The following is a 12,275-nucleotide window of genomic DNA, read 5'->3' as shown; positions in this document are numbered from 1 at the left end:
TACGACATATATTAATGTTTGCAGATTTTTTTAATATACTTATGTATTTGAGAGAGTTAATTGTTTAATTCAAAATATAACATTTAATTGTTATAATCACATTTCAGAGGTATCACAAATTAATTTTGTAAACGAAATTTAAAACAAAATATAAGAATAATAATAGAACTACCAATGCACCAGTTCAACCATTTTTTTTCTTCGAAAATAATATTCTGGCACGCATTTCAACGCGCCCGCGACGCGACAGGAATAGAAAATATTTTTTATCGGGAATTATTTCGCGTCCGCCATTTTTGTCCCGCTGACGTCGTAGATGTGTCGGACGTGAATGGTCGGGAATATTCGCGTCACCGCCGTCGCGCTTCTGTGATTACAACACAGCATGTAATAATTAAGTGGCTAGTTAGTGAGTTTGTTTGTTTTCTTCCTTGTTAAGTTTTTAAGTGCAGCTGGAAGCCGGGTGAGTGATTAGTGTATCCAACCACCACCAGAGGCGCTTGCGTCCCTGGTTACAAATCAAGATGTCAAGTTCCTCCAACCTACGCATGCTTCCCAAACCACGGATGTATTAATCTATGGAGTGAGTGTCCGTTCTGAAGTTGAAGGCAACTGGTTAGCAATCGGCTAGCAAAACAAATCGTAGCTGTATAAAGGTTAATTTGCTATAAATTTGCTTAATAGCATGAAAAGAACTCGCTAGAAAGAATCGCAAAGATGCTGTCATGAAGTGAATATTGCTAAACAAACATAATACCAACAAATCTGCAATAAATTAGCGTTAAACTTCATTATAACCAAATATACTATGCAGATAAAAAAAAGGGGTGGAGGGGATGTTCTTATTTTTTACCTCAAGTATTAACATAGCAAAGACTGGACTCACCAACTCCCTTACTTATTACCTACATGGCCCTTAAATAAATACAGAGAAGAAGCTAGCTCAAAAAACAATATTCAAAGGCCTGATAACTAAAGGTTTTACATCATAAGGCTTCTTACCTCAGAAAATGCTGACGTGATACTGTAGATTTGTAGAAGATGATGTAGAGTTGAAAATAGAAATCTTGATAGTTTGCAAAGCTAAACTCACAAACGAACTAGCTCACACAAACCCCAAGTACACAATGAAGCATCGACAGCTAATTCTCTCTTTTTATGAGCATGAAAATTCTTTTTACGTCAGTTAAAAAACACTGATAGAAATTATTAATTAGAACAATCTGTTAATATAAATTGAGTATATAGTAGACTCGCTGACCTCGAATGATTTTTTTACTTGAAAGAACATATTATTTTATATATTTTTAATAACATTTTATTATATAATTTTAGTATATATATAATAATCTCTGTCCTCTCTACTCTCCTACACTATTAATGTGTGCAATTTGCACAACGCATGTCTGTGCCCAGGATTTTTTTTCCTGTGTCTGTAGATAACATTACTTAACATAGTTTTAATCATTATAAGTAGAGTCCCGGAAATTTCGCGGATTCCTCTGGCCTCAGGATAGAATATAAAGTTATAGGTGTGCTCGACCCATGTTTACTTTCCCATTGGTTGATTTCTTAGCGAGAACATTTTTATCCTTGTTATTTGGCACTACCTGATTCGCTTACTTCTCTCCTAGCTGGACATCGTTGGCTCACGGTCGTAGAGGGGCGTGTCCAGATAACTGCGGTCCAATCATGAACACAGAGCGACAGTGTGGAGGTTTGCATTCTGGCTTGCGACTAAATGAATCCGCGAAAATTCCGTGGCTCTAATTATAAGGAGTTATGCTCATGACCCTCTCCCTGCATGGCTAATCCCAGCATGACTAGGCGTATAGGCTTCGGCCTGAGACGCACCTAGGTCCCTCCCTAACCGGAACCCCTCCTACACATACACTTAGTTTTAGTTAGAATAAGGGAGAAAAAATTGATGGTTTGGGTGGCCCACCAAGTTAAGCAAAAATTAAGCGTATATATATATATATATATATGTATGTTTTTGCACGTTTTTGATAGTCCTCAAATATAATTTCAATGATTGATATAGGTATACCTGATTCATAGAGACCTGCAAAATTCGTGGTTTCGATGGCCTTCAGGATAGCCTGGACATACCCCTGTACACTCGGCCAAATAACGCAAGTTCATTGCCTGGCGAATTGTAAGTCGTCTCAGCTGGTTTGTCTGTGATTCGATCCTTCTTTGGTAGAGGGTTTATAACTGGTTAAGATTCGTCCAGATGAACAGTAAGCCAATAGTAAAATTATCTAAGAGGTATGTGCTTGAATTCTAGCCTATCACCGAATGAATCCGCGAATTTTGCAGGTCTCTACTGATTCATAAGGACGACGTGTTATCCTCCCACAAAACACGGCGAAATAATTTAAAAAAAAGACCAAGTATAGGGTACATAGTTTCCTATAAAAAAAGGCGTATTTTTAAACGCAGAAAGAAAGAAGGATTCTAGCATATCCTCCTTAGAGGATTATAGCATATCCACAGTGGCGTAGCGTGCCATCTCGGCGCCTGGGGCGGGAAACCCATTTTGCCGCCCCCATTCTATAGGTGCTTACTTAAAATTAAATTTCACATACAATGAGGTACCTTTTATTGAAGTTAAAATAGGATGAGCGGTTTTACAAGCGGATTCTACGGGCCTTATGAGCAGCTAAGTCAGAAATAACTTTGTCAAAATCAATATTAGCAGCCAATTCTTGTTCAATCGACAATATAGTCAAGTTTGATAGTCTAGCGGAGTTATGTTCTTATATATTTTTAATGCCTTTTTGGTAATTATATTTAATTTTCGGAGCTCCGAAGTATATGATCAAATTATAATTTTTCGGGGGAATTGTTAAAGTATTTTTTTAGTATTATTATATAGCTATTTTTTATAAGTAGTAATAGGTTATGTATTTTATGATGGATGCACCGATTTGTGATGAAACGATTTTATGATATATATATATATATATATATATATATATATATATATATATATATATATATATTAGGGTGATGCTTAAAAGACCAAAAAAAAAATTATTTTTATTTTTGCTGTAGTACACCCCACCGTTTTGTTCTACCTGATGAGAGAAACAAAATATATTTTTTTCAATTTTTTTTTGACAATTTTTAGGGGTTGCTACCAAGCTTTGAAGTTATAAAAAATATTGCAAAACTAAAATTTTTCAAAAAAAAATTTTTTTTAGGGAATTCATATTTTTTATCACAACCCAGTTGTTTGTGATTGTTCAGCATAAAATTGTTATTAAAACCTAATTTAAATACTAAAATTATCTCAATTTGGTTTTTAATTACATAATAAAATAACTGGTAAATGGTAAAAAAAAACACAATTTGGCAAATAATTATTTTTATTTTCTTTTCCTTACAAATATATATCAAACATGGTCTTGTAATACAGTGATGAAATTATATATATATTTTATATATATATTATGTGTCTGAAATTATTAATATATTTATTTTATATTCTTAACGAACAGTATAATTTTTTGTTTAACGTAATGATGCAATAAAAATACGTACAGACACAGTCTTTTGAAAACTATTCAAATCAAACCTAACCAACTGCTATAGTCCACTAGGCAGACAACAATGTGGATTTTTTGTAGTCTGGATACTTCTGCCTGAATGATTTTACAAGTAATAAAATGTACTGTTTCTGGTATTCATTAGGAATAAGAATTTTATTATATTCTTGTATAAGGGACACTCCTCTCTCTGCAGTATCATTTACTACCTTGAATGACTTCACTATTTCTTTCATATTGACATATTCTTCGTCTTTATTCCAATCTTCAATGTTTTTTTCAATAAACTTTGAATCGATTCCGGCGATGGAAAAGAATCGTTTTGTATTACTGCTGACAAAATCCTTCAGCCCTTTCTTATTAATAGTGTCCAGGTCAACAGTGATGCGCTTTGGAGAGAATTCAGTTCCTTCTTTATTCAGTGCTTCCACCATTTTTTTCTTTGTTGCATTTGCAACGTTATCATCAAAAAAAGATAGAGCAATCAGTTCTTCAGAAATGTACCATAAATGGTCACAAATTTTGTTCAATGCCTTTTTTGCTAAAACACTGTTGACTTCCTCATATTTCTTTCCCTGAAACTAAAACTGGAAGACGATCGACTACTTCCTGTCCTGTAATATCTTCTAACATTTTCCCATCCCAGTGCACAGTTAAAGGTACAGCAGCTGAAAACTCCTTTTTTTATATATTCTGCTATGCTCTGTCTGCATTCAACTCGCTGGCGGCGTATAGAAGAAAAATTTAGATTATATTTTGCAGGATCACGTCCCAGCCGATTTAAAGTGGATGTAAGGACAAGAGCTGCTTTGCGATCACTTATTTTTGCAACATCCAAGCTTGTAGTCAATTCTCTGTTAAGCAGATTTTTTCTTTCTCTTTTCTTTAGTCCTATGTTTTGTATTTCCCCAGATTTAGATGTTGAAGGGCCCTCAAAGTCACTGTCGTAATCATGTGAGGATTCATCATCGGAAAAAATTCTAGGAATTTCTGATTTACACGTGATTGCCTTAATACTATCACATTCTTTTGCCTTAAGCACCTCCATTCGAGCCTTTTTACGCTCTTGCTCTTCTTCCTTCTTGGATAGTTTCTTGTCAATGCCACCTATTTTCCCTGGACGTCCTTTTTCACGCTGCAACACTAAAAAGTCTCTATCTTCTTGAATTTGAATCATTTCCAGTGCCTTTGCATGCGCTACATCAAATAAGTAATCTAAATTGTAATTCCATGTTTCTTCTTTTAGTCTTAATACTGCTGATCTTTTAGATTTGTTCTCTTTATTTTTCTTCAGATTCTGCCACTCTTTGAATAACTTTTCTACTTTATCAACAACATGTATTTGCTGTCTGGTAGGTATCCTAGCCTTATTCCAAACGGCTAGCAAATCTTTAGAGGTCGAATAAGCAGCTTCACGAATCTTTTGCTTTACCGTTAGATGAAAGTATGGTATGAACGAACGTTTCAGACATCTGTCCGACCAACCATATTTCTGTCTTTTTCCTTGTAGAAATTGCAGAGTTTTTAATATGTTCCATGGTAAATACTAATAGTTATAAAATTAGTAACCATAAATTATATGACTTTTCAGTTTAAATTCATAAATTTGCAGCATACATAGATAAAAACTTTTCAAGTAAATAATATTTTTTATTTTGTTGTGTAATTATTTGGTTTACTATTTAAACAATGAATACAAAAACACTTACTATGAATTCACAAACCAAAATCACTTTCAATAACCAACTTTAACCACACACTCACAATCATAATTACTTTTAAAAACACTCTGGATAAGCTACATGAACAACTGCACAGATCAGACAGGCACACTGCCCAGACAGGTACTGACAGGCCACTCACACATGACCTCGGCTGTGGGTTGGTTGGAGAGGAGTAAATGAGGGATTTTGAGGAGGGGGGAGGGGTGATGTGGCTTGGAGGGGAGGCTCAGCACGACAATGTTCCCTTTAACGTGTTAAGTGGTGGTTGGTTGCTCAAGTATTTTAAAATTACTTATTTCCTTATATTAAAAATTCATGTGCTGCAATATTGGTAATTTTATAAACTTTAAATGCTGGTAGCGACCCCTAAATTCACTTTAAATAGAGCCAAAAAAAATTCTAGACCATTTTACATGTGGGAGAATAAAATGAGAGGGTGAACCATTAAATTTTTTAACCTTCATTTTTAAGCATCACCCTAATATATATATATATATATATATATATATATATATATATATATATATATATATATATTGTTACGAGCGCGCTTGGCTGCAGTGCTTGGCGTCGCCGCGCTCGTTCGGCCTGTCTGCGCCCCCTTCCACCTGCATCCTCTCCCTGGTATCTCGTGTCATACTATCGCGCGACATCCTGACCGTCGCAGCGCGCACCTGCCTCAGATCGAGTTACTTAAGGGAGGCCGCACTGCGGAATGGAGGGACTCAGACATGTTTATCGGTGTGTTTTGTGGGAACCCGATGCTTGTTGAGTTTATCGGCGTTCTTTGAGCAGCCGCCGCGTCCTTCGAGGACTCACGACGCGTTTCTGGGCATTTCGACGACGAAGGTCGCGCGATATCTCGGAGACATGCTCGATTGTTCTGGACGGGAACCCAAGGGCTATAAAAGAAGGTTGGGCCGACCTTTGAGTCAGTCAGAGTCTGAGTGGGGAGTTCTCCCGCGGCGGAGTTTCCGGGCGATAGTGCCGCGGGTGCGGCAGAGTGGCGAAGTCCTTGGACGAAGGTTCCAGGGCAGGGAGTGAGAGAGTTCAGTGGAGTCGGGAGTTTTCCCGCGGTGGAGTTTCCGGGCGATAGAGTCGCGGGCGCGGCGGAGTCCCGAGTGAAGTTGCGAGCGAGTCGTCGTGTGGGATCTCGGTGAAGGGTGTGACGGCGGCGGCGGAGTGCGGCGGCGGAGTGCGGCGACGGAGTCCTGCGGCGGAGACCCACGAGGGGTGCTGCGGTCGGAGTTGCGCCGGAAGTGCGGCCCAGCGAGGTGTGTGAAACGAGTGACTGGGGAATTGACATTTCTTTAAGTGTAGTTAATTATTTGCCATCTTAGAAGATTAATTGTAAGTGACAAGTAGTGGTAATAAATAAAACTGTGTGTGTGATAAAAATCTTTAATTGGGCTATCCTTTACGAACCCCCGCAGGGAAATCGTAACATTTTGGTGTCAGAAGTGGGATAGCCCTAATTAATAGATTTAGGATTCAGTATTACTATCAGGAAAGTTAAGAATAGAATTTAGTTTACGAGAATAGAGTTAGTGTTTAGAACTTTAGTGAATTTGGATTTTTATAGAGTTAGAGTTTATTGTAGTCAGTGATAGTTTTGAATGTAATAGAGTTATTGTTAGTTTAATTAGAATGTTCGGCTAGGTCATTTAAAATTAAGAACAGTATCTAACAAAAATTATTTAGGTTGTTTAATTAGTAAATGCTTTAGAGAGAGATGGCTACTGAAGGGTTTACTGTCGAACAATACAAAGAGATAAGGGTTGCCTTGGAAGAAATAAAAGCAATTTGGAAGAACTATAACAAAGAAATGTTAGCCAGTATAAAGAACTATACGGAAGGAATGGTAACCAAAATCGAGAACTTTACGGAAGAAATGAAGAGTGGAAGGAAGGAGAGTAAGAACCACCATGAAGAAAAGAAGAGTGAGTCCAATAATAACCCCGAGGAAATGAAGAAGGGACAGGAAGAAATAAAGGGTCAGGATGAAATGAAGAATAGCCAGGAAGAAGTAAATAATGAAATGAAAACCGAAGTGAAGATAAGCCTAGAAGAGAAGAACAGAGAAGAGGAGAACAGTGAAGAGAATAACCGCGAAGAGAAATACAGCGAAGAGAAGACCAGCGAAGAGAAGACTAGCCAAGATGAGACTAGCCAAGAGGAGACTAGCCAAGAGGAGACTAGCCAAGAGGAGACTAGCCAAGAGGAGACCAGCCAAAGGGAGACCAGCGAAGAGGAGATCAGCGAAGATGAGACCAGCCAAGAAGAGAACAGTGAAGAGAACAGCGAGGAAAACAACCAGGACATGAATATGAAAGAAGTGCTGAAGAAAAGCACAGAAGTAGTGAAGATGGGTTACAAAGTGTGGAATATTGAACAAGAAGAAATGAAGATAAACCAAAGAGAGAGGGTAAAATGCCAAGAAGAACTGAAGAAGAGCCGAGGAGAGATGAACATGAGTCAAGAAGAGATAGAGAAGCGCAAAGAAGAAACGAAGAAAGACCAAGAAAAGACACAGGAAGACCAAGAAAAGGTGAAGAAGGACCAAGAACAGGGGAAGAAAGACCGAGAAGAGAAAATGAAAACACAAGGAGTCATGAAGAGGGTACATGGAGAAACTAAGTGCAGTCCAGGCGAGACTCAGAAGAACCAAGAGGGCACGAGTAACCAAGAAGAGTCGAAGAAGAGCCGGGAAGAAATGCTCTACGAACAAGTAGCTGCGAGAGAAGAAATGGAGAGAAAAAGGGAAGAAACAAGGAAACTGTTGGAAGGCAATAAGCAATGCACTCAAGAGTATCGGGTCCGTCCAAGGCATCGGTCAGCCCGTCTCGGGCAGCTGGCTGAACGACATGGGGCATCTGCGATGCAGAAGTGTCGCCGGGTGACAAGAGAAGCTACATCTACTGCGAGAGAGGGTTATGTAGCGAGACTGTACAGCCCGCGATGGAGGAAAGGCAGGAGGCCTAAACTTCGAGTAGCATGGGGACCTCCAGGAGGAGATGCATTACCTGTTCGGGACGAACAGGTTTAAGGAGGGGGCAATGTTACGAGCGCGCTTGGCTGCAGTGCTTGGCGTCGCCGCGCTCGTTCGGCCTGTCTGCGCCCCCTTCCACCTGCATCCTCTCCCTGGTATCTCGTGTCATACTATCGCGCGACATCCTGACCGTCGCAGCGCGCACCTGCCTCAGATCGAGTTACTTAAGGGAGGCCGCACTGCGGAATGGAGGGACTCAGACATGTTTATCGGTGTGTTTTGTGGGAACCCGATGCTTGTTGAGTTTATCGGCGTTCTTTGAGCAGCCGCCGCGTCCTTCGAGGACTCACGACGCGTTTCTGGGCATTTCGACGACGAAGGTCGCGCGATATCTCGGAGACATGCTCGATTGTTCTGGACGGGAACCCAAGGGCTATAAAAGAAGGTTGGGCCGACCTTTGAGTCAGTCAGAGTCTGAGTGGGGAGTTCTCCCGCGGCGGAGTTTCCGGGCGATAGTGCCGCGGGTGCGGCAGAGTGGCGAAGTCCTTGGACGAAGGTTCCAGGGCAGGGAGTGAGAGAGTTCAGTGGAGTCGGGAGTTTTCCCGCGGTGGAGTTTCCGGGCGATAGAGTCGCGGGCGCGGCGGAGTCCCGAGTGAAGTTGCGAGCGAGTCGTCGTGTGGGATCTCGGCGAAGGGTGTGACGGCGGCGGCGGAGTGCGGCGGCGGAGTGCGGCGACGGAGTCCTGCGGCGGAGACCCACGAGGGGTGCTGCGGTCGGAGTTGCGCCGGAAGTGCGGCCCAGCGAGGTGTGTGAAACGAGTGACTGGGGAATTGACATTTCTTTAAGTGTAGTTAATTATTTGCCATCTTAGAAGATTAATTGTAAGTGACAAGTATTGGTAATAAATAAAACTGTGTGTGTGATAAAAATCTTTAATTGGGCTATCCTTTACGAACCCCCGCAGGGAAATCGTAACAATATTAAATGTTGTCATATAAATTTTGTGTCTTTTTAACTTGCTGCCTCCTCTCACTGTTCACAACCTTATTAGTATTTTTTAAGCCTGCTATTAGTTTGGGTTTTAATATTTTTTTGGGTTTACCTGCGCTCGCGGTACGGGGAAATATAGGAGTTTTACTGTGTCCCGGCTTGCGGAAGTTGTTTGGTTTGCCCTGGGTTAATATCAAACTTTACAGTACAATGCGTAGTACTAAATTCAATGAGTGCGAAAGAGAGGCATCGACACGGGCCGACGCGTGAAACAAAAGATTTTGTATGAGTAATTAACATAATAAGGAGTGCCGCTCAACTTGGCACGCGCGCGCCGGGCGGCGCGGCGCGATGCGATGTTGCTGTTCGTATGTAAACAAACAAACGTTATAAAGAGCTCTGTCAGTGATTTCGCAGTTTTTCTTTTAAATAAATATTAAAAAATAGTTGGTACGCAAAATTTTAGATAAAAATGGAACATTAAAGTGTGTCTGACACATGTAATGAATGAATCATAGATCAGATCTCAACCCGCTTCACCGGCGACCCGCCCCCGCGGGCTGCCGCCCGGGGCGGCCCGCCCCCTCCGTCTCACCCACGCTACGCCACTGATTTTTGTTTTGTTTACCGTAATACTATACCTAATATTATTCAATACATAGCTCAGCAGTCCATTGGAATGATAATTTCATAATAGGTAGGCTAATATCCTCTATTTTTACTTAAAATAAATTATATTAATCACCTACGTTTGTTAGGAAATGAATTCCTACGAATTCGCATAGGTAGGTAATAAAAAATAAAAATATAACTATCGTTTAGTATTTAATAAATTACATTCATCTAACAAGTGCGCAAACTATAAAGCATTAACTTTTTAATTAATTTTAACGAGGCGGGCAGTATTGTAATAAAATTCCTTGTCCAAAATCAGTTTCAATCCGCGGTTTAGTATTTTTTCAAGTCTTTTTCGTTTATATCGGAGACTTTTCTGCAAATCGAATGATTTGATAATTGACGTAGCTGCTCCGGTGGGGAATTCTAGCGGCGAGTGCGGAACTACGTGTAAGTTACATTCAGAAATTTAGTGATCGATATATCGATATAGTGATCGATCCATATAAATAATTTTTTTTTATTTATAGTGAATATTTGTGATAGGAACTATGTTTATCAATTTTTTCAATTGTATTTATATAATTGAGGTTATGTTCTGTATGAATTATTTATTTTCATTATAAATCATTTATTACTAGAATATTATTTAATAACGAATTAATTTTTTTTTTAATTAGTACAATCATTCAGCATATTTATTACATTTTGTTATTATTTAAAATGTATATCGATTATCTTACTAAATTCAATTATTTAGTTAATATACATATTTTTTATTAATATTGAATAATGAGTATCTATTTAATTGGTTTCACTTACAACAAATTTTTAAATGGTTCAGAGTCTTAACTTCTAACGGACATTTTTTCCTCACTTAACAAGTTCTCATATAATATTTTTTCACTGACTTAAAAGGTGACTGTTGGATATGAACACTGTATTGCTTAATGTTTTTGTATTGGACACAACTTTGAATTAAGGAGTTAAATGTTTTCTGTTTTAGTAATATATCAGCCACTCTAGATAGTGCCTATGTTTGTTAAAAGTGTGATCATTGTAACAAAAAAAAATAGATGTGTAATGTAATCGCAAGTAAATGCAATGTAACGATCGGGATTGTAATATTTTATTTATTGCATGGTTAATTATGTGTTTTGTGGTTAATTGTTATAGATGGTGGACACATTGACTTGTAGTTAATGTGTGGACCCAACAGCGACTTTCTATGTCAGTCCTAGTATGTACTTAAATAATGAACTCAATTTGTTATACAGTTTTGTATTGATGGTTCGTATATAGCCTTAGTGTTAAAACTCTTTATGTTTAGTATATCATTCATTAATTCAATAAAAAATTGTTTTCCCAAAACCCTGAAAACCTCAGGTTTAAATATTTGTTTTGTGATTGTCATTTTTTGAAATATTGCATATTATGCCATTTAGGGCGTTTGTAATTTGACAGTGAGCGTTAACAATTCAGTAGGTACCAAAATTTAGTTTCATTCAATACTTTATAAAATCTAAATATTTGAGGAGTTTATTAAAATCATGTCAACCATTAAAGATCGCGAATAATTTTGTTTTACCATGAACGTACTTATTTACAAATCAAATGTATTAAATTTAGATTAAGAAGATAACTAAAATGTTAAATTGAAAATTTTTATGAAAAACGTGGCCCGCGATTAAGATTCTCTATAATGTTGTAAATAACTTTAGTACAGTATGGAGTCGAGAATATTATTGGAGTTATTAAACAATAAATTTGCCGCTGAATACGCTCTCTGGTAGGTGCTGCCGAATACTACTTGAACTAATCCACTCGAAGTACGGTAAACAACCGCTAGATCGCAGATGTAAAGCGCTTTGAAACTAGTAGATTCGTGAGTGACACAATGGATCCAATTTTTTTCCCGTATATATATATACATTTTTTTGTTTTCTCATATAATGACTCGCAATTCATTATCTAAAACTATAATTATATTCCTATAATAGTAGTAACAGTTATTTTATACATTTAAATAAAAAAACTATAAAGTGGATTAGGTTCAAAAGAAATTTAACGTTGTTATTTACAAAAATTGCATACAAAAATGTTTTTGGTAACTCTTATAACTAAGGATCATTTCTTTCCCTGGCTAAATATTTATTTATGTTTTTATTTCAAATTAGATAAAATGCATTATGTAGAAACCCTTTTGAATTATAATACAAATAAAACATTAATAGCCAATATTCATTAAATAATTTTATCGTATGTAACAAAAAAAATTTGTTGTCTGTAAAGACGGTTTACGGACGATAGTTTAACGTGACGTCATAACAAAACATTGATGAAATGATTGCATACTTTTATGAATAAAACTGAATCATTTTTATTGAATTATCACTATTTTGA

The sequence above is a fragment of the Bacillus rossius genome, chromosome 1 (assembly GCF_032445375.1).
Source record: "Bacillus rossius redtenbacheri isolate Brsri chromosome 1, Brsri_v3, whole genome shotgun sequence".
NCBI lineage: Eukaryota > Metazoa > Arthropoda > Insecta > Phasmatodea > Bacillidae > Bacillus > Bacillus rossius.
The sequence above is the reverse complement of the archived record's forward strand: the minus strand, read 5'-3'. Positions refer to the sequence as shown.